At 30.0% G+C, this 22,831-nt stretch overlaps 2 protein-coding genes across 17 annotated transcripts in view; one reads left to right on the top strand and one right to left on the bottom strand.

Annotated features, from left to right (window-relative positions):
- The window catches only part of LOC107451792 (serine/threonine-protein kinase Genghis Khan), a 282,204-nt gene that overhangs the window by 169,100 nt on the left and 90,273 nt on the right, over positions 1-22,831 (bottom strand). The window lies entirely within an intron of this gene.
- LOC107451799 (RuvB-like helicase 2 rept) overlaps positions 21,659-22,831 on the top strand; it is a 164,504-nt gene continuing 163,331 nt past the window's right edge. The window contains exon 1 of the mRNA XM_071182290.1: positions 21,659-21,783. The gene's annotated coding sequence lies outside the window, so the exon portion shown is untranslated. The remainder of the gene's footprint in view (positions 21,784-22,831) is intronic.

Consider the following 22,831-nt stretch of genomic DNA (forward strand, 5'->3'; position numbering starts at 1 on the left):
AAAAATGTATGCCGAATTTTGAAATTCTACTTCATGTTTATGGATCATTTTAAGAAACATTTGGATAGAGCATTCGGATTTTTTATCGTTAAAACTCACCGTTCATAAAATACTTCACCACGAAAACGGATCATTCACAAATTCGTTCACTTCGTTTGGAAAACGGACTCAATGACGCTTTAATAATTCTGAAACCTAAACTTCTTAGAAGACAGGATTTTTGTGTCTTTTATTCACAAAAAGCAGGACTTAATTTTCACGTATTCATAAAAATAAATAGATTTTTATTATGTAAAAAACATTTCTCGTAAAATTAATGCACTGAGTAGTAATGGCATTTCTGGTTTAAAAAAAAAATTAAAAAAAGAAGAAGAATACATAATCGAGGTTAAAAAAAAAACAAAGTATAACGTATTTAAACCATTTATTTGGTAATTTTTCCGTTCATATCAGTTTACCGGAAATTCTTATTTTTATTTTATAACCGTCGTTGAACAGCCGACCCAAATCTGGGTATACGACTACCAATGTTCAACTCCGTATCCTTGCAATTTTGATCCCAAGTCAGAAGGCAAGGGAGCTCCTGGATCAGTAGCCCTAAGATGTATTGATTTGTTATGGGAACATGGAGGACTTTGTGACCCGACAGATCTAATGTGCATCAGTCACCATTTACTACACGGGGAGTCTTCGGCCGATGAAGATCGAACCCATGATCATTTACTTCGACATGGGCCCAGTGCCTTACCAACCAGGCTATCCCGGCCCTCGAAATTCTTAGTTTTATATTTTATAACCGTTGTTGAACAGCCGACTCAATTTTTGGGTTTACGACTACTAATGTTCAACTCCATAGTCTTGTAATTTTGAACCCAATCCGGAAAACAAGGGAACTCCTGGATCGAGTATTGGGAGAAATTTGCCTTCGTGGAGGACTTTTTGATGGAGCTAACCCGCATTTGCGTTACATGGAGAGGAAGACCACGAGAACCTCCCACGATTTGCCTGACGGCAAGGGGACTTTAACCCATGATCCGTCTACCATTGATGACTGCACTGAGGTCGGTGCAAGCCGGATGCGGAATTCGCGTAGACTGGGATTCGAACCCGGTTCGTCTCATTGGAACGCGAACACTCTATCCTCTGAGCCATCGCGGCTCTCGAAATTCTTATTTTATTTTAAAATAGTCATTGAACAGCCGACCCAATTTTTGGGTTTACGACTACTAATTCTTATTGTCAAAATTATAGTTCTTATTACCACACATTTAGTAAAAAAATATAAAACTGGAAAGAAATTTAACCGAATAAATTGTTTTTTTATGCCAAATTTTGAAAGATAAAATTACCAAATTTTACCACATTTACCAAATTTCATCACTTATTATTAAACCATATTTTATCGTCAATTTTACCAAAATGATTACCAAGGCCTTTCGATAAATTACCGAGCTTTCTGGTCTTCTCTTAGATCTAGAAACACGGTAAGTTTTATCATTTTCTGTTAGTTTTGACCACACTTTTTTTCTTGGTGAAGGAAATTATAAAACTATATTCTATGGTTTACTTTACCAAAATAAAGCCAGAAACACAGTAAATTTAACCATATTCTGGTTATGTTGACCATACTTTTATCTCAGCATAATTGCAGAAAAAGTCTGAACAGCCCTCTGGTTTTCGACAAGACATATTAAAATCTGGGTACCTTTATTTCACTAAATTATGAGTAGATTTTTCATAAATTCACAAATAATCTGTTATACGCCTTGATAATTATTTGCTACGTTGCATGCATGGAATTTAATCGATTACTTCAAAAGTCACTAAATATAATATTAGTGTTTACAACACATCTAAATAACAGCGAAACATAATATAAAAAAGATAGGCTTGACTTGGAAAAGAAAAGTGTTTTTGAAATCTTTTAAAGATAGAGGTTCTCATCAAAATACCAAGAATTTTAGGATTTCAATGATCATTTACACATATTTTTTCTTCCGATGGAGGCGCCTCACTGCTAATGGGCAACCATCTCGTTTTGGAGATTTCCTTTTACGAACGAAAAAATAATAAACTGCAGTCGAGTTTAACGATTTAAATTCCTTTCGGGGTTGAAAGTATTTATCGGCTGCGCAAAGACTTGCAACAATGTTCAAATAACTATTTCCTGTTTTGAAATCTTCGAAAGCAATGTTGGAGTGCGAAAAAAAATAGGTAAAAGAGTTTCTTTGCAGTGATAAGAAAAAGAGAAAAACTATTTGCAAATATCAAACAAACAAAAAAACATCAATTCGGAATTCTATCATTTTTTTTTATAATAGAATTCCCCATTCGGCAAAATGATGGAAACGTTATATCCAACAAACATTTTTGTACAATGTACATAAAAAATAATACACTTCACTTAAACTTATCTTCAAAGGATGGATTTATTAATATGTTGTTTGCATATATAAATCAATATTTCCATATTTGTAGTAGTTCTGTTTATTGAAATACCAGAACAGTATTATTATTTTCATGCCTTAAACTTTCAATTTTATATTCTTTTTTATTCTAAAACCGTCGTTGAACAGCTACCAATGTTCAACTCCGTTCAATGTTCAACAAGTATTGTAATTTTGAACCCAATGCAGAATATAAGGAAATTCCTGCATCAAGTATAGAGAGGAATTTGCCTTCGTAGAGGAATTTTTATGGAACTAACCGCATTTGCGTTAAATGGAGAGGAAAACCACGAAAACCTCTCACAGTTAGCCTGACAGCATGGGAACTTTAACCCGTGATCCGTCGACCGCTGAGTATTTATTACGTATTTTGAGGGTATGCAACTGTTGTTGGTGCAATTCATGCGCAGAATTCGTAAAAACCAATCATCGCTGGGATTTGAACCTGGGATTTGTCATTGAGGGTGGGGAGCTCTATCCGCAGAGCCACCACGGTTCTAGAAAGCTCTATTTTTAATATTAATTTCCAGAATTGTAATATACTCAAGGGTCAGGGGGGTCAGAAAGGGTGTGAGTGAGACTGCTCTACATTCTGAAAACGATTTCATAAATATACGTCTGAATAGTGGCTCATGATTCAAAAATTTAAAAAGTATCATTGTTAAATAAATTTTACCACTTGAAGCACTTGATTAATGTTTAAAATTACAAAAACTTGCAAATTGTATGCACATAAATATCAATCGAATTAAAATTTATTCTAAAAAGCTTAGTACTGTATTAAAAGCTTGCTACTAAGGAAAAAATATTCTTAAACAAAATGGTTGCTTAGCAACTTATGAGAAAAATTTGCTTGTGAGGGGAAAATAAAAGTGTTTCGAATTTTTCAAATTAATTTCAGTTGCGTTACAAAGAGTGGAAGATAATAAACCTATAACTTATAAGCGGATTATTTAACAAAATTTCCTCCAACTATCGTAGAGCATTCACTTGTTACTCTAATAAATGAGAAAATGAATTATTGAAAATAAAAATTGTTTTTTTTTTTCCTAAAAAAAAAAAAAAAAAAAAAAAAAAAAAAAAATATACAGTTTAGATTTTTTAGAAAGACACCTAATGTCTGTAGTATTATTTTCATGCTTCTAAACTTCTAACTCATACAACTTTTAAAAAAATTAACTTAAATTTAAGCAAATAATAATGTAGAATTAATAAAAAGCTTTTCCAATTTTCCTAAAAGCTTTTCTATTATCATGATTTATTAAAGCTTCAATAATTTTATCATTTCTACATTTTCATATCACTTACTCAACACGCACGCTACATTGAATTCGAATACCATTTAACAATAAGCATGATTTCAAATATAAATGAAATATTATTAGGAATTTTAAACATTTATATAATATTATAAAAAATTTTGAATATTTACGTAATATTTGAACAATTAATATTAAAATTTTAGTCTTGCGGCAAGGGATTGGCATTCCAATCCAATCCCGTTAATATGCATTGATAAAGAGTAGTCAAGCAAATGTAACCACACCTTGTTTTATGGCCGTTAAGCAAATACAGCTCAACTAAAGTATTATATAATTGCTGAACACTAAGTATGAAAATCTCAAATGTGCCAGAAACAAAAAAAAGTGCAAATAATAAATGCTATTCCAAATAAGTAAAGCTAAAAATAAAGAAATAAATTGCTAAAAGCTTTTGTTGTGTAATAGGCATTTTAGAATACACTCATTTCCGAATGATTAGCATAAAATATTTAAATCCATACACACTCAACCAGAGAAAACACGCATAGCTTCTTAATTGCAAACCAATAAATAGAATACAAGCACCACCAAAGGAAATTTTACATATATTCACTTTTAAACGTAATTAGGGTAAGCCGATGAAATTTAATTTATTTTCAAACAATTTAAAATATCAAGATAAATCATTAAACTAAGCAAGTTTAATTAGGAATTTATTAACTATATACGCGGTAAAAAATTTCCAGTGAAATGAGATACAGGCTGATAAATTATTCAATAAATGCAGACGAAAATTGGAGAAAAAAAATTATCAAGCTTACAATTGGATACCTGCAAGGACAATTGGATACAATTGGCTTACAATTGGATACAATTGGATGCCGCAGGTAAAGCGTGGCATTCGTCGATTCAGAGACCAATCAGGTTCGACACACAGGTGTGACGTCGCTCATAGGTATCCAATTAAATCTTATTCAAATCACAAGTGGTTAGGCATGATCACTTTACTTTTTCTCAAGTTGTAAGCACACAATTATAAAAATTACTTAACTCAAATTTTTATTGCTATTTTACTCGCAGGAGTTTTAGACTAAACTTTAAGAAAAATATTTTTTCTTGCAGGAGTTTTAGTCTACACTTTAAGAAAAATATTTTTTCTTGCAGGAGGTTTAGTCTACACTTTAAGAAAAATATTTTTTTCTAGCAGGAGTTTTAGTCTACACTTTAAGAAAAATAGTTTTTCTTGCAGGAGTTTTAGTCTAGACTTTCAGAAAAATATTTTTTCTTGCAGGAGTTTTAGTCTACACTTAAAGAAAAATACTTTTTCTTGCAGAAGTTTTAATCTACACTTCAAGAAAAATATTTTTAATAAAGAATATTAACAAACTTTGTAAAATTAAAAATAAATGAATAAAATTTTGGGGTGAAGGGATTTTTATTGGGCGGCACTTTTAACACCAATTATAGATAAGAAAAATTAATGGAAAAAAGAGGCCCTTTAAAAAATAGTTTGCTGTATTTTAAAATCCGTCCAACTTCTTAGCCAAGAAAGAGAAAGCAGAGAAAAAGAAAGCCCTTTTCATTCATCAGCTTAACTCTTCTTCCGGACAATAAAGAGCCGGCTTTCAGAGACAACTTTCCCACTTTCTTATCCAAAAGAGAATTATTCCTCTTTAATATTGGAAAGATGACGCCAGAAGGGCTCTGGGAATGTAGACCAAGTGCACTGCTTTCTCTTTTGCCAAGAATAGGAAGAGACTGCAGAAGAAGAAAAAAAAAAGCTGCTCAAATATTGCTGAGCTAAGCGGCTTTTCTCCTTTCAGCTAGGACCCTTTTTTTCCTGATCCGTAGTACTTCATGTTCATGTTCAATAATAGATTGAGATCACCCCTTATAACGAACTGAAATGGAGAAAGTTGTCGAAATAGAACAACTACCTAATCGGATGACGAAAGATTTTGGTGGAATCGAAAGGAAACGTTTTATAAGATTACGGAAACTGGAGATGGGTACTTTAAATCCATTCCAGTGTCTTCTTGTTTAGTTACAAACTTTCGATTTGAATTTTCATCGAAGTAGTGACGTAATGTTTAGATCATAACTACGAGCCACTTAAATAATCTGTTTACAGGAAGAGGAGGTGCAGTCACATAATTTTAAAGGGACAATAACAAAAAGTAATTTTAGATCTCCCTAATGGACTAAAAAGGACTGATTTTCGTTTGTTCCTGATCTCAAACTTCATATTCAATAATAGATTGAGATCGCCCATAGTGTAGAATAGAAATGGAGAAAGCTGTCGAAATAGAACTATCTAATCGGATGACGAAAGATTTTAGTATTATCATAAGTAAACGTTTTATGGGATTACGGAAACTAGAGATCACCTTTCAGTTTCTTCTTGTTTAGTTACAAACTTTCGATTTGAATTTATATCTAAATAGTGATGCAGTTTTTAAGTCAAAAGTACGAGCAAAAATCTGTTTATAGAAAGATAAGGAAAAGCCTCATAATTTTAAAGGTACAATAATATAAATATTTTAAGGCCTCCCTTAATGGGAAAAGAGTGTCTCCAGTTCGGAATATATGAAAACAATGTCTCACCATTTCATAACATTAAAAGAATCTTGTAGCAATACACTGTTAGAAATTTTGAAGCATGCCGAACTGCTGCAACTGCACTATCACTGCTACCACTGTTTACTGCAGAATCAATATGGTGCTAAGTTTAATAATATTTATCGTGCAAATTAAACCATCTTAAACTTGATTGCTCGATGGTTCATCTTGAACATTAACATCTTATTTAAGTTGCAGCAAATTTGCACGATATTATCGTATAAGATGAGTATGTCGCTCATGGGGGCTGCAATAGCGGCATAACTCAAAAAATAATGTTTTGAGATAAGTGGGTTTAAAGTTTTCATTGCTAAAGAAAATACATAAGAAATGCTTTAGTTTGCTTAAACGAAGATTACCTTCAAGTTGAATTATGACTTGTGCTAGCATTGCATTGAAAAGAATGTGTATTTTCTTGTTTACACCTGTTCTTAGTCCAAAACGCGTCTCTTTTTTTGAGTTGTGCCACTATTGCAGCCCATGAGCGATATTTGGACCAATAACACTGCTCATTTGAGTGACTTGTTAAAGTTTAATAAAATTTATATGATACTATGGGTCAGGATATTTTATTTCAACTTCGAACCGATATTTTTGAGAGTGTATTATAATACCGAAAAACTTTCCAACAAACTGATAGTTTTCATCTTAGAATAGATCTTAGTGTTTCTGCAAAGATACAATGCAAAGATGAGTCTTACCGCAGCCCTGTGGGATCGAAACTGGACACTCCGCCTACCGGCTCAATAGTGGTGCTATTAATCGTGCGTGTCTCAAGATCTTGTGTCCATAAGTCCGTGTGTAGCTTTGTTTCTTCTCATGTAGCGAAGGTTGCCGTCGTTGAGGTGGATCTTTAAATTTAATGCGTAAGAGCATCAAACGGCCTGCGTCGCTTAAATTAATTGCATATAATTTTATCGGGATAGCCTAGTTGGAAGGGAAATGGGCTCATGCCCAAGTGGTCGTGGGTTCGATCCCCGTCTGTCGAAGACTCTCCTTGTAGTAAATGGTGACTGATACACGTTAAATCTGCCGAGTCACAAAGCCCTCTATGCTTCCATAACATATCATACCTCTGGGGGTACTGATCCTCGTGTTTCCTTGTCTTCTAGATTGGGTTCAAAATTACAAGGCTACGGAGTTGAACATTAGTAGTCATAAACCCAAAATCAGGTCGGCTGTTCAGTGACAGTTATAAAAAATATATACATAAAAAAACCTCGAATATCAAAAACCGAAATTATAAATATAAATTCTACACTCTAAGAAACATCAATACAGCGTTGACCCATAATATCAGTTTCTTGAACCAGACTTGCTGCAACCTTAAAGGTGTGAAATTGCTGCAACCTTAAAGGTGTGAAATTAAATAGAGTTTCGGTACCAGTTGAATCATAGTGTAGAGGAGGGAATATGAGCAAAAAAAGAGGTACTGAGAATAGTTTTCCTATAAAATTCCATATTGTCACAGATTTTGCAGTTTTTATAGTACTTTTTTATTAACTTTAAAAAATATATTTTAAATTAAAATTGACAAAAAACTAATACATATGTATGATGTTTGTATTGTGTAATAACAAAGAGTTTTATTTACTTTTAATTATTTAGAACGTTTTTATTAAATTAAAAAAAATTACTTAAAAATGGCTATAATTTAGAGAACTTTAAGGCAAATAGATGCATAGTTTTAGGCAATTAGATGAGATAGTTAAGGCTTTTAATAAGACAGTTAGATACATAATTTTATAATTTAAAATATAAAACATTTTTTGCAAGTTATTAAAAAATGAACAATAAATTTTAGAATATATTGAGCAGCGGTTACCAAATGGCATTCCGCGAAACCGTAGAATTCTGTAGAAGAGTTAAAGGAGTTCCGCGAGTTATTAATTTTTATAACCTTTGATGAGTTTTGAAACTTCAGATTATATTTAGATCCAACCAATAATTCGTAATTTATGTAATCTTTTGCTTGCCTTTACAAAATATTTCAAGTAAAATACCAAAGAATTACAAATGGCATTTTTGAAAGAAAATATTATATTTCTAAAAACAATATATATTGAAGAAATTATGAAAAGAACGTGCATTTTTAAACCATTGCATTAGTATTTCCATTACGCCTTTCGAATCAAAATAAAATAACGAATATCTTAACGAATCACTTAAGTTTTCATTTAGAAGTAAACCATAATTTGTCTTATTTTATTCATTTTCTGGTTACGTATATACACCAAAAACTTAATTCATGACTAGACAAAATATAATAGCACAAGGATTGCAAATTCAGTTGTCGGACATAAAACATAATTTAAGATTATTTTAATAAAAAACAATTAAAAATCCTTATACTCTATTAAATAATTAAAAATGTAGGTTATAACGATAAAAATTATCTTAATAAACTTTATAAAGTCGGGGTTCCACCGAAAAAAGGTTGATTATTTAGGGTATTGTAGGTAAAATTGGGGTAAAATTCCCCCTCTGAAAATCTTACTCTACTATACATTGCGCAATCAACTTTAAGAAATATAAATAATATATTTAAATTTAGTATTGAATTAAGATTACAGCACATTTGAACGATATCAACAACACACTAACACTATTGATTCTAAGAATTCGCCTTATCCAAAATAGTTGAAAAATAAATGTTAAACTATTCTATTGAAAATGTTTTCTTTTTACCTGTTTACCTCGAAATATACGTATTTTTGGGCCCTGATAAACACCCGAAGTCGTTAACGAAGTTGTACACCCCGTGTTAACGACAAAAAATCAATCACAATGCAACAACTTTGTGAAATAATGGATCTTGCTATTTCAACAACATATTTTAAAATTCCATCACACTGCAACAACTTTATGAAATAATGGATCTTACTATTTAAACAACATACATTAAAATTCAACCACAATGCAACAACTTTGTGAAATGATGGATCATACTATTTAAACAACATACATTAAAATTCAATCACAATGCAACAACTTTGTGAAACGATGGATCTTACTATTTCAACAACATATTTTAAATTTCAATCACACTGCAACAATGTGAAATGATGGATCTTACTATTTCAACAACACATTTAAAAATTCAATCACACTGCAACAACTTTGTGAAATGATGGATATTACTATTTAAACAATATATATTAAAATTCGATCACACTGCAACAACTTTGTGAAATGAAAGATCTTACTATTTCAACAACTATTTTGAAATACAGTTTAAACAAAGAGCTTTTTAAGAATGTGTACTTAAACAGAGAACCACTTACGCAAGACTTTATTATCACGGCAATTAAAGTCAGTAGTTCCACACTAGGTATAAGTGGAGTTATAATTGGAAATCGATTCTTAAATGGGAGTTATAATTGAAAATCGAATTCTAAGCGACTTTAATCGATACTCTAATTATACCGGATGATTAGAACTTTAATCGAAATTCGCAATCAAATATTTACACGGTTTCAGCTAAGCGATCATTAGGAAACAAACCTATACAACAATATTGAAAAATATAAATTAAATGCCATCAGGGAATGAATTAACGTTCACGTATTTACATTGATATTAATTAAATAATACTGTTGCTATTTCGGCAAGTGAAACTCGAATCCACACTTCAAAGAGAAACTCTTCAGATATAAATTAAAGTGATGCAATTGGATGTTTAGGTTTTGAGAACAGTCAAGAGCAAGAAATTTACACTTACGTCGCAATTTGGAGAGACAATTACATGATTTCAAAGCCTTTTGGTGCTACAATTTTACTCTTTATCAAACTGTCATTGAAAATTGAGTTTCTAATAATTTATTAATAATATTGGAAGGATTTTGTTAACTAATCCCAGTTATAGAAAGAGCCAGTGTAATACATTTGATAAGTGTTATGAGAAATGTTTATTTATTTAGAGAAATGTGAAGTACAGTAGAATTTGAACAAGTTTCGAGCAATTTTGTGAAAAAAGTGCGAGTTTTTAAACAAACTAGTCATGAAGTAGTTATGGTGAATTAGAGGATTTGAGGGGAATAATATTTAAACCAGGTAAGTCTTTTTCATAACGTTTTTTAAGTGGTAACACTATGTTGTTACAGTTAATACACGAATCAGTTATGAGTAAAATAAAAATGGTCAAACTGAAATATTCAATTCTATATTATTCTTAAATAACCAGTACTATCTTTAAAAAAAATTTTTATTAGTATTTTATATCTCAGTCATTTATTTTCTCAGAATTTATGAGTTTTAAATTAAAATAGTTAGAATGAATTTATACATTTTTAGAGGACATTTTTTTTTAATTAACTCAGTGACACGGGTATCACGCGGTCGCCAAATATGGGCTTGGTTAATGTAGTTTACAAAGCGTCAAATGAAGCAAAGGCCTGTTTACACGGTCCAAGTTCTTGAATCTGAGAAATTGGAGGAATTCCTCTGTCCAAGAAGTTTGATGATTCGACGACACTATACAAGTTCGTAAATGTCACTGATCACTCGGAAGAAAAACTTGCACGTGTGCATTGTTCATATTCAACATTATAAAATCATACTTATATGAATTTAAAATTACTAAATAAATTTAAATAAAATCATAATAACACAAATAGACCGCAACAGATTAATTTATTTGGACTAAAATACATAAAAACATACAACAAAATGACATAATCTGATGCCTGCTTGTTGACGTCACAAAACTAAAGAAGCTGATTGGTTAAGGGAGGAAAAACTTGGATGGAAAGTAGAACATGCTCTACTATCGTCCAAGGACTTGGACCAAGTACTTAGATGATCGTTTACACGATCCAAGATAAAAGCAAAACAAGTTTCCATCAATTTCAATCAATCTTCGTCCAAGAACTTGGATCGTGTAAACAGGTCGTAAAGCGTCCATTGAGCAAAATAGTCAGGGTGATTTCCAGCGTAATTGGAAGGAAGGCAATAAAATATAGGTTAAAATTCTTAAATATGAGAATTTTTTTTTACAGTTGATTACTGAGGCCAGGATAGCTTGAGTGGAACGACGTTTGGCTCGTGTTTGTAAGAACGTAAGTTCGAATTCCGCAAGCCGAAGAATCCCCCTGTATTAAATGGTAACTGGTGCACGCTAAATCTGTCGTGGTAACTAAGTCCTCCAGGTTCTCTTAACAAAACAATACCTCTAGGGGTACTGAATCGGAGATTGATCGTTCTCTCGTTCAGGTCAAAATTACGATCTGTGGAAGAATGCAGTATGATTGGGTCCTCTCTCTGAAACGGGCTGTAATGTGTGTGTGGCTGAAGTCGTATTTTTGGCCATAGATGGCGCCACTGTAAAAACAAGAAACGTAGTCTCTGCCTTAAAAAAAATTCACTTGATTTCAAGTAGCCTTTCTGGCATTGCAAAGATGACAACTGCTCCGGATTCGACAAAATATTTTAAAGAACGTAGAGAACTACAAACTGAAATTTTCAGCTTTTCGGTTAATTTTGCCAACTTTTTAAGGGGTTTTACACGACTTCGACTGTAACAAGGAGGCATATCACATAAGCTTTTGAAATATTCAGAAGTAGTGGTGAGTAATTAATTTATTAAGTAAATTATTGTTAAGTGACCGTATGGCAACTCGAGCTACGTGCAAAGAAATTTGCCACGAGTATGGTTTATCCCCTATAAGGGGAAAAATTAAAATGAGACTTCCCTAACTGAGGGAGAATTCCATCAGATTGGAAATGAACGTGGAGGAATAAGCAACATCCCGTGAAATCGGTAAAATCCAATTCGCATATATAACAGCAATTAATGATTAATTAGTTAGAAACTTAATGCATATATAAATGTGCTTTGAGTAATTGTGCTGTTCAATAAAACATTATAAAAGATAATTGCAAAATCCCTATAATTGGAAACGATACACCCAATCCGGTATAAAATAATTACTAACAAATTTGTATGTAATCATGTTACTTGTAAGTTATTTGTATGCAACTAACTTCAAACTTAAGCTTGAATTGATTAAATAAAAGTTGTTTGTTTATTTACCTGTCGATGTAAATTGACTACAGAGATGCCTTTTCCTGACTTCGTCGGATAAGCTGACCATTTCCTTATTTATTTTTAACTAATAGCTGCTTATCAAAAGAAATAATCTCTAAAAATTACAAACGGAGGAAATGGGAGTTTTGTCGAGGAAACTAGTTTTTTTTTTTTTTTTTTTTTTTTACCGAATATTAACATTTAGTTACAAAGTTTGACAACAGATAGCGCCACTCAATGGAAAAATCTATTTTTAAAAAAATCAATGTTTCCTGCTACATGTTATGCCTATCAAACTGATATATTCGCACGAGCGTCAGTTAATTTTGCCCTCAGACTGTACAACATTGTTGTTTCAAATGATGGTTAGGTTGAAAACATCACTTCATAGTTTTTCTAGGTTAACAACACCATCTATTAAAGAACTTTTGAACTAATTTCGAATTCTCCGGCTTTTCAGAAAATTTTAAAATTTTCATCCCTTTCCATTTTTCTTCAATTCAATTTTCAAACAATTGTTCTTTTTTGGGGGCATCCGGATGATTTAAATAATGCCAAGGAGTTTGAAATGAATCCTTCGTTGTAATTCCCTGACTACAGCATTTTTTTTTCAATAGGCGAAAGCTTATGCCTGAATCCAATATAAAGTTATTATTTTAAAACGTTGAAATGTGTTTACAAAACACAAAAATACAAAATATTGAATTGAAAATATTTGAATTGATATCGTATCATGAAACAAACATAGAGCATTTCTTTCAAATTCAGTAATATCCTTTGTCTATAACTAAAAGGAAAGAAATATGTTAAAATAAAATTATTTACTTAACGCTGTTTTTATAAACAAAACACAATAAATTATTCCCGTTCTTTGTTCGTCGATTTCAGAAGTTCTTTTGAAATGGAATTACTCATTGTTTTATCACATTTAAAAGAAATGACATAAACAGCACTTCCTATCTCGTGAAAACAATATCCGAAAGACTTAAAACGTTTCCTTCGCCAAATAATAAAATTTTCGCCCTTTAAAAAATTTATTGTCCTCCGTGTAAAATATTTCATATCTCAATCACTTAGAAATAGAATAAGATTTTCAAATCCTTCAAAATTCAACGTGTAATAAAATGTCTAAAAGCTGCTAAAGCATAGTTAAAGACAAAAAAAAATTTCATACTTTAAGAGTTATACTTTTAAAGTTCTACTTCTTAAATTTAGTAAATCGATCTCAATTATTAAACTACTGACAAGACAATGTGAAAACTGTTTCGCTTCTAGTGGCAGGAGATTGAAAATTTCATCAATTGAATTGACTGAAAATCTCATTTGAGTTCATTCAAAAGATCCTTATTTAATCATAATATGTTAAAGAATATAAAGTTTTAGTTCTTTTCTTTTTTAAATGAAAATTTCATCAATTGAAATGACTGAAAATTTCATTTGAGTTCATTCAAAAGATCCTTATCTAATCATAATATGTTAAAGAATATAAAGTTTTAGTTCTTTTCTTTTTTAAATAAAAATGAAGCTAAAAAAAAAAATACATTAAGTGATGCAAATTAATAGTTAAGCTAGGACTGAAAAAAATGCTAACAAAATCCGTGGTCAGTGACGAAGGTTAAAATGAAAAACATCAAAACTAGTTTGATTACTTTCAGAAAGTAAGAAACAATTTAAACTATTGCCTTCAAACTCCTGTTTTAACGGAAACCGAGCAGATTTGATGTTCTATAGCACAGCCTATATTCAATATGTAATAACTCACGGGGAGAACCAATTTTTCACGTTATTGATTGGCAAAACTTGGTAATCCACATTAGGCAACAGATGGAGAACCAATTGTCATTTTTGGGGAAAATGGACCTAAGCATTCTTCCTCTTTGATCTATAAATCCTATTTTTTTCATGGTGATGCAAGTGATTTTATAAGCAATCAGAAACAATACATGAATACGTTTATGGTCTGTCCGCCGGAATCAGACAGACATATTTTATTATATTTTAAACTTAAAAACCAAACTCTTCACACACTTTAATAAAAAAGAACAATATAAAAAACATTCTCAAACAAATGAAGTTGACTAAACATAATATGTTGTAAAATAGACATCTTACTCCGATACTTAATCACTAATATAGCGCATATTCCATTCTCGATATAGTCAAAAGAGATCTAGAACATGTTCTAAGGGCATTGAAGTCGATATGAAAGGGTTGAAACGATCCACAATAAACACCCCCTTCCCCTTCCGAGGGCATCCATCAGGTGCAGAAATTCGCTAATTGCTAGCCTGTTATTCGACTCAGACACAAATAGATCTGTACAGCCAAAACAGGCCTTGTTATAACAGCAGACAATCGATGTTGAGTTTGATTTCGAGGGAGTCTTATGACAGGAGCGATTGATCTTAGGAGCACTTAAGGAATATGTGAAATCGTGAATGATATTAAGTAGTTTCTGAAGTCTTAGTTAAAAGGGATTATAGGCTTAGATTTAGAAGGTCTTTCAAATATTTTGTAAGAAACATTTTAGACGGTTATACCATCTGAATCAAAAGCTCTGTATTCGCTTTTTTTCTGTGCACTGCTCAGTTCGCAAATAAATAGATAAATAAAAATACTGAATACCTTGTATAATTTTTGGACTTAACGATTGAATTTTCGCTTACCAAGACTCAATGGTTCGAGTGTATATAAGCTGATTAATTAAATTTTAATTAGAATTATTTAAATGCGATAATTAATTAGTGTAGGCGACACTTTATATAAAATCAAACACAAAAACTTTCTTTCTCTGATTAAAAATACCATCTTTTATAGATTGGTGATTGTGTACAAAAAATACAAGTTAAAATATCGTCTGCTAAAATTAATCAGCACACTTAAGATTAGGCCTTCGAACATTTAAGATTGATTGTGATTAAGATTGTCAAAACTTATTCAAGGTGATTTTTTTTTTTTTTTGACGCTGTACATTATAGAGAGATTCCGCGGTTTTTTCCTCTTCACTTTACATATAAAATAATCAATATATTTGTCCAAAAAAATATTTCGCAGACATGTACTATGTCTGAAAAATCTTATTAACATTGAAATATTTTTATGTATTCTATAGATACGGATAAATAATTTTAATATTTATAGAAAAACTCGTGTAAAATTATAAATTATAATTATCTTTTTGTTGAAGAATCGTGATAGTTTTTATTTTTGACAATTTTAAATATACTCGGATTTAACAAACCTTGGTTCCTTCTATTTAGTTCTTTAATTGGACTCTTTTACTAAGCAAATAGTCAATTTTCGCAAGAGGTAAAAAAAATTAAATGATCAATAAATTAGTATTAATCAACATTATGAAATCATGCATAAAACTAAAAGATATATACCGACGTAATAAATTAAGCTAAAACAATCCCACTTTTAATATTAATTATTTATTGTATTGTTTCACGTGGCTTAAGGTTATCAGACTAAGCGAATCATGTTTTTAGAAGTTTATTCTTTCAAAACAAAAATTAATTGTATTCAGCATCATTTGGGGCATAGTGCTATTTCTACAGGTCAACTTCTGATAGTCAAACATTTCCATAATCAGCAAGTTTCTCATATACAGTGCACTAAACAAAAACAAAAAAACGCGCACCGCCTTGAATAACTTTTGATCTAATTATCGGATCTTCACGTTTTAGGACTCAATCTTAATGGTTCGACTTCAAATATGCTTATTATTTAGTGCAGACGATATTTTAAGTTACTTAATTGGACACAAAACCGTACTTTCACTAAATGAACAAATTCGGACTTTTGAGCCCCAAAAAATATAGGAAGTAGTCGCAATCTGAAAAATATGGTCCAATAGTTTGGTTAGGAGAGCGATATAAAGTTTGAATAATTTAATGTTAAATTTTCCATTTGTGTTTTTCACCATATCTCGAAAACTTATTGAGGGTAATTGAAAATTTTTTGAGCACAATTATAAAACTCGATTATCTGAAGATAATTCCGTGCAAAAAATTAATTTTAGTGAATATTTATTATTTTTTATTATTTTATTTAATAGTAGTCAAACAAATTTAAATTGTAAGGTATATTTCTTACGTCATTTCAAAGTATGTAAATTTAACAAAAATACAAAATCTGAGCGAAAATGGCTGAATAGTACCTGAGAAATCGAATTTTAAATATACGATTTCTTTAAAATTCGATTTCTCAGAAACTATTCAATCGATTTCGTTCAAATTTTGCTATGTAAAAATACATACTTTAAAATGACGGAAAAATTTAGCAAAAAATTTTTTTTGCTAAAATTTAGCTATTGATACTATAACTAAATTTTGGTAAATTACTACCAAAATTTAGTTATAGTATCAATAGCTATTATAAAATATTAGTTTTTCGACACTAATATTGATAAAATAATATCGGTACTTAATTCGAAGGTCGTAAAAAACCGCCTATTATTGAAGCCAGTGATGCTTAACTAAATGTGGTGTTAAATACTTCTTGTATTGCCATTAAAAGAACTCTAGTAACCAGAACCAATTATATCAAGGTGCATAATATAGATACTCTTGTAATATATTTTTTACTTCCCTACGAAACGGATAAGAAACTTAATAATCTCCACCCTCCATATTCATTTCACCGAATTTACAACCATTATTTTTTTATTATTATTATTTCTTGGATATTTCTTGGTGCGGCCTTATACTATTAGATTTACCTTAATCTGAGTTACTAAAATAAAAATATAGTATCCTTTAAAATATGATATTCAGAATGTACCATAATTTTTCCATGCCCTAATTAGATTATTTTCAATTTTATTTCATTAATTGTTATTGAGTTGCTGCTAATTAAGTATATACAAACAAGCTTTAAAAGAGTAAGTATCAATATTGACTTCATTCTCGACGGTAGAGGGGGGGGGGCAGTATTTACATAAGTTGTTTCAATTTCTGGAAGAAGATTCCCTTTTCTTGATTGCTATTTGTTATTTTATTTATTTATTTATAATTTTTATTTATTTATTTTTTATGCTTACATCACCTTTTGGCTTTGAACGGTGATATTATCGTGAGTTTCGATAAATTTCATTTTTATCACAAAAATAGTAACCAATGTAATAGTAATGTAAATTAGTTTGATTGAAAAAGTTCAGAGATATAAAACGGTGAAATATCGATATTTTCTGGAAATGCGAATTAAAATGTCGATGTTACCTTATGCTAATGCGTATAGAATATGTCAGATTCTATAACCAAACTCAAATTTATAATTATAATAAAAGCAAAAAATTATCCATATTAAATCAGGAATTTTTTTTTCATATAACCGTCGTTGAACAGCCGACCAAATTCGGGTTTACGACTACTAATGTTCAACTCTATAGCCTTGTAATTTTGAACCCAATCCAGAAGGCAAGTGAACTCCTGGATCAAGTATTGAGAGAAAACTGCCTTCGTTGAAGACTTTTTGATGGAACTAACCCACATTTGCGTTACATGGGGAGGAAGACGAGAACCTCCCACGGTTAACCTGACGGCAAGGGGACTCTTAACTCATGATTCGTCTACCACTGAGGATATTTCCCGTCAGCACTGCGGCCGGTGCGAGCCAGATGCGGAATTCGTATCGACCAGCCATCGCTGGGATTCGAACCCAGAAACGAAAGGGCAAACCATTTAGTTGAGCACTAGTTTTTTTTATGACATTAATTTTATTTTTAATTTATTTACAGAACTTGCCACTTGAATCCATCATAAAAACGTATGATGAATCTCAAGTGAAATATTTATGCCTTGTCAATAAGTCAAACAAATCAACCGTTTCAATTTTTTTTCTTTTTTAAAAAGCGTATTTTGAAAATTTACTCAATTAAAATACTAATATTTTATAGATTTCCTCAGATTCCCTAAAAGAAGTGGAAAAATAAAATTAGTTAAAAATATACGTCACAGAGTTAAAAAAAAATATATTTGCTAAAATGGTGCTTTTACGCACCTTTAGCTGAAAATGGGTTAAGGAAGACAATAACTCCACCGTGTCTTTAAATATATTTATACCAAATTTGGTGCGGATAAGTTAAGAAGTGCGGATTTGCATAAGGTATTTACCCACATGCATATAAACATTGAACTTTTTGGTACAGATCATAACATGCAAAAGCAAATGAATACATAAATAAAATATTTAGCAACTGAAACTATGTTTTAATATATTCATGTTTTTAGAGATTTGCATGAACAAAGGCGTTTTTGTTCTTATCTTCAAAATACCTTAACACATTTTTTTTCTCTTAAGAATGTAGAAGGAATCGGGCTATAAAGATTTGCGTCCAACATGAATATTTCATACTGTATATAGATAGCCTATTTATCTAGACTTTGTCAGCATATTTCTAACGTGTACAACAGTTTTTAACACTATGTTCATATGTTGAGCATCTTACTTGTAACTTTATAAGGTATGCATACAGTTGATAATTAAGATTCAATAATAAAATATAGAATAAAAAAATTTATATTATATAATATATATAATAAAAAATATATGATAAAAAATATATGATAAAAAATATATAATAAAAAAGATATATAATAAAAAATATATGAATACAAATTTCACAAAGTAGATTTTTGGATAGAAATTTAATAAAATTAGCTGGATTCAAAAGACTCTAAACAGAAGACACAAGGAAGACTAAATGCGTAAATAAATATCAACTATTTTTTTCTTAAAAGTTGTAGTGCAATATTTTAAAACGACTCCCACAACATATCGGCTTACGATAAATAGCAAATACGATACGATACGATAAATAGCAAATATAGTAAGAATTGTCAAAAGCTATAACATCACAATCATTATTGGCAGTGATAATATCGTGACCATTATTGGCAACGATAAATACCAATCACGATAAGATAACAATAATTATCGTTAAGGATACTCGTGACTTGTGAACGGTGATATTATCGTGAGTTTCCATAAATTTCATTTTTTTATCACAAAAATAGTGAGCAATGTAACAGTAAAGTAAATTAGTTTGATTAAAAAAAGACAGTGATATAAAACAGTTAAATATCGATATTTTGTGGAAATACGAATTAAAATGTCGATATAACCTTATACTAATTAGTATAGAATATGTTAGATTGGACAAACTCAAATTTATAGTTATAATAAGAGCAAAAATTTGTCCATATTAAATCAGGATTTGTCAAAAACCGAGTTAGTCAGAGTTTGTTAAAAACCCAATTTTGTTTTTGCTTTTTTTCATTAGAAAAAAAATTGTGAGGTTGTATTTTTTTCGGCGGGGGGAGTTTCATGATAAACGCAATTTTGCCCGAGGTTAAGTAAGTTTTTTAAGGGGGGGGAGGGGGTTCATGAAAAGATCCAATTTCGATTAAAAATTAGTGCTTTCTTTTAAAAATATATTCTACATACATACTTAGAATATATTTACTAAATATAAAAATAAGATATAACATAAACTGAAAAAATATTGCTAGATTATTACCAAAGTGATTAATAAAAGAAATAGTTATGAGAATAACTATTCCAGTCATTTTTCTATCTTCTAGAGTTTCCTAAAGTTCATAAAGTTTTGGCTTTGGACCGCAACTCCTATTTCTTGCATTAAGTTTCATTTAGGCATACCAAACTCTAATTGAATTAAACACAAACCCTTGTCGGCATTATAGACCAAACGGAAAAATCCATTGAATTAAAATATGGTGAATATGATGGCTATTCTTTTGCTGCAAAATAAATAAATAAGAAAACAAGAAAATATATCTTGCATTATTCTTGACTACCTTTAGCTTCGCACATGTTGGATGAATGTCTTAATCAAAATATTTATATTAAAAAAATTAAACACTTTTGTGGTAAATAAATATACTTGCCCTCGTCTTATTCTATTGCCCTGTAATAATCCTTTTATGGGCACGAGCTTTATTTTAATTTATATTTTATTGGCAATCACACATAAAGAGCGACATCTTTCAACGTTAAGACTAAAAAATACATTGAAACGGCATGAAATATAAATAACAATATTATGAAACATACCTGTAAAAAGATACAATAAGAAGACTTTACTTACCTAGAATAGAAAAATAAAGAGTGTAAATAACTACAAATCAGCTTAAATCCAATAAATAGAAGATAATAATATTAAAATTTTATATTAGAAAAATAATTAATTCAATTTACGAAACAAGAATAGATTTTTTAAACATTATAAACTAAGGCTGAACAATAAAATTAACAACAAAAAAAAACATTTTAACTTCTAATATAACAACATCAATAAATTTCAAAGAAAGCTAAATATCAAGAACTAAACTAAACAATGATTAAATGTATATTTTTCTCTTATTTCATTTTTTAACATCACTTGAAATGTATTAAAAGTTATTTGATTAAAATCAAAACGCTGTTTTCATTTCTTTAAATGATTTACAGTTTAATATCTTTAGTGCATTGAAGACAATTTCAAGGTATATATCTCCAGAGAACTTCACAATAATAATACAAAGAAAGCAATTTTAATTTAAATTAAAATACCTCAGATCAATATCAAAATTTGTTAGATAATAAAATAAAAAAAGAAAAGTAACAGAAACCATTATTCCTAGTTATATTTATTTGCGTAGCTTTATTAACTACTGAAAAGCAATATAATTTAACTGAATAATGGTAATTTTCACTATTTTTTGGCTTAAGAGAAAACTTTCCATTTAAAATGTCTTTTGAGAACAAATCTTGATATTTTTATCATTATTCACCAAGAATTATCCCTTCTGCATAATAATTAAGCGTAACACTACAATTAGGATCTATTTATTAACGTAGCTTTGTAAATATCTGAAAAGTAATTTGAAAGTTCAAATGCAGTTATTTAAACGAAAACTTTTATTTCTTTGCAACAATTTATACCTTCTTAAGAAAGCTCTTTTAATTGAGAAAGTCGTCGACAAGCCTTAACAATTTATTTTTATTTACGAAAGCTTATCCTTTTAAAAGTAACAGTCAGGGTTGGCAAGGTTTAGGACAGAATGGATTAATCCACGGTTTAAACCCTGGTTTAAACCGTCCTGTCCAAAACCCCTTGGTCAAAAACTGTCTTAAACTGTCCAAAACCCTTTTACTCAAATTATGTCACAATTTTATCTGAACAATATTTAAGAGGTAAAATAAACATAGAACTAATAACATATTGATAATTAAATATACTAGAGAATATTTGTTTTTAAAAGTATAATGTTTTATTAATATTGTTTGACTCTTCAATTTAAACAAAGGAAGATTAATCAGTAATCAAGTTCAATTGGTCCTCTCATTCAATAGTACATAACTGAAGTTTGGCCTTGCCATACAGGTTAAAATATTAGGGACTAAGTGCTTGGTTCGTCATAAACAGGTTTATTTATCTATAGTACTATTCAAGAATACTTTTATTTCATTCATGTTCAATTCTTTTAGCATAGTGGTGATACATCACCAGTGTCAGTAACTGAAACTGATGTTATGCCCTTCAAAACTGTTAATACATTTTTCAGTTATTTTGTATTTTCAATTTAAACTAATATATTTATATTTAAAAACAATTTTTTTTAAAAATAGATGTCTTTTTTATCATCCTGTGATGCAGAAATTATAAAATTTTTTTAAAAAAATATTGTGAAAAATAAAAGGTTAATTTTTGAACAAATTTAGTATTTTTTTTAAGAAAAATTATTATTTTTTAATATTGCATTATTTATCCTTATGCAAAAATATTATTTATCAGTATTAAAAGCATATTTATATTTAAAGGATTAGGTATTCACTTTTGTTGTTCAATGAATTATGGAGGTTCAAAAATTACAAACCTTTTCCTATTATATTATATTATTTTCTTTTGATAAGTTAAAGTAAATTGTATAAAAAAATATCAAATATTTATTGATACCTGTAATTATTATGTGTACAATGGTTACACCTATAGAATTTTTTACCTTTTACCAAAGTTCAAGGTTTTGGACAGTTTTACCCAGTTTAGGACAGTTTTATCCAGTTTAGGACAGTTTTACCCAGTTTAAGACAGTAAAACCCACGTGTCCTGTCCAAAACCAGTTTAGGACGTCCAAAACTCCAACCCTGGTAACAGTTAATGGAAGTAGTGAGAAATGCAATAATAAGTCACATTAACAAATTGGCCAGGTGAACGTTTGTGTAAAACATAATAAATTTCAAAAAAAAAAAAANAAAAAAAAAAAAAAAAAAAAAAAAAAAAAAAAAAAAAAAAAAAAAACGATTATATGTATTTGTACACTGTCAGTTAGTGAAAATTCCGCAAAATTTCTAAAATACGTCTTGCAACAATAATAAGGAATAGTTTGATGTAAAAATATCACCTTTCGAAAAAGTGTGACCTTTCACTATATTGCCTTAAATCCTATAATGCAGTGTTTCCCAAAGTGTGCTAC

Source organism: Parasteatoda tepidariorum, chromosome 6 (assembly GCF_043381705.1).
Source record: "Parasteatoda tepidariorum isolate YZ-2023 chromosome 6, CAS_Ptep_4.0, whole genome shotgun sequence".
Lineage (NCBI taxonomy): Eukaryota > Metazoa > Arthropoda > Arachnida > Araneae > Theridiidae > Parasteatoda > Parasteatoda tepidariorum.